General features: G+C 33.9%; 1 long non-coding RNA gene across 1 annotated transcript in view; it reads right to left on the bottom strand.

The window, feature by feature from the left end:
• Positions 1-830: 830 nt before the first annotated feature.
• The window catches only part of LOC107835104 (uncharacterized), a 3,312-nt gene continuing 2,718 nt past the window's right edge, over positions 831-1,424 (bottom strand). The window contains exon 3 of the long non-coding RNA XR_001660935.1: positions 831-956. This is a non-coding gene — a long non-coding RNA (uncharacterized LOC107835104). The remainder of the gene's footprint in view (positions 957-1,424) is intronic.

Below are 1,424 nucleotides of genomic sequence, written 5' to 3'. Positions count from 1 at the left end.
GTTTGTCTCCGCTCACTGTGCTGCCTGCTGTTGGGACTAACTGAGATGCATTCTTTATTAAACGTCCATCTTCACTTCAACCTGGGTCTGTTTGGCGTTCTATCTCATCACAACGCATCAACATCATGACAAATGCTGGTGTGAATGCACCATAAATATTTTTGGGAGATAATGTCTGACATGTGCTACAACTTTGTGCATCTATAAAATGTCTTTTTGTTCTGATATTAGCCTTTCTATAATTTCTCATTATAAATAAAAAACAATATGACCATAACACACCATAATGTAACCTGATCTATATATAGAAATATCAAATGTATTAATCAGCCTAATGAAAACTGTTCATTGAGTTATTTAGAAATCACCTCTAATAAATAAACTGATTTAATACAAACTGTAAGTCTAGGCTTTATTTTTTGATGAAACCAACTGGTGTCTAGACCAGTTTTTAAACCTATAATTAAAAATATTTTAGGGTCAGAGTTCCTGAAACCATGATTTAAAAACCTTTGAAATAAAGTGTTTTTATTTTATTATGTTGGTGAAATTTATTGAACACAAAAATAAACTTGAAATGAGAAAATCAGTGTTATGAATATACGCTTAAAGCAGACTTGCATGTAAGAGAGGTAATAATTTTAATTGTGTTTGTTTAGTTTAGATAAATTCAGTTGTGATAGTTTCCGGTTCACAGGAGGCTTGAGGACAGTCTGGGTCAGACAATTAAAACCTGGTCACATGCAGCAGTAATATTATCCCAATAAACATCTTTGTCTTTCCCAACATGATCACTTGAAAATGAGCAGAAGTAGTTTTTACTTTTAAATTAAAAACTAAGAATTCCATTGCCCACCTTTTCTGTTTGTTAGGCTTTCCTCACGATTCGTCTGGTCTTCCTCGGGTCTCTTCCTCCTCGGCTGTTCGTCCTCAGAACCCCCTGACCCGCCCGGGCTCTGGAGGACACACAAGGAAAAACCTACTCAGAGGCATAAACAATCAAATACCAAACTATTTTAAAATACTGAATGACATAAAAATAAATTTATTTTATTCATTAAATGATCTCATGGAAGGTTGCCCAGGGCAACATAAAAAAAGGGGCGCAAAATTGGGAGTTGGAGCATTACATTGGTTTCAATTTTGCAACACTCAGAGAACTTCCTGCATTTAGCTGTTGCACATTGAGCACATAAGCTAAGTCGAGTTGAGTTAAAATGGCACAAATGTACAGAAACCCATAACTGGCAGAGGTAGGAAATAAATTCAAGAGCAGTTTCTTGGTGTTTTTCTCGTTTTAGTAAAATACAAGTTTTATATCTCATTATAATTAGATTGATCTCATATTAAAACTAAAATGTGTTCATATTTAAATAAGAAACCAACAGTAAAATGTCAACTATCAGGATGTTTACATTTTATTT

The sequence above is a fragment of the Poecilia formosa genome, unplaced genomic scaffold (assembly GCF_000485575.1).
Source record: "Poecilia formosa unplaced genomic scaffold, Poecilia_formosa-5.1.2 Scaffold1019, whole genome shotgun sequence".
Classification (NCBI taxonomy): domain Eukaryota; kingdom Metazoa; phylum Chordata; class Actinopteri; order Cyprinodontiformes; family Poeciliidae; genus Poecilia; species Poecilia formosa.
Note: the sequence above shows the minus strand (reverse complement) of the source record. Positions and strands in the feature narration are given on the sequence as shown.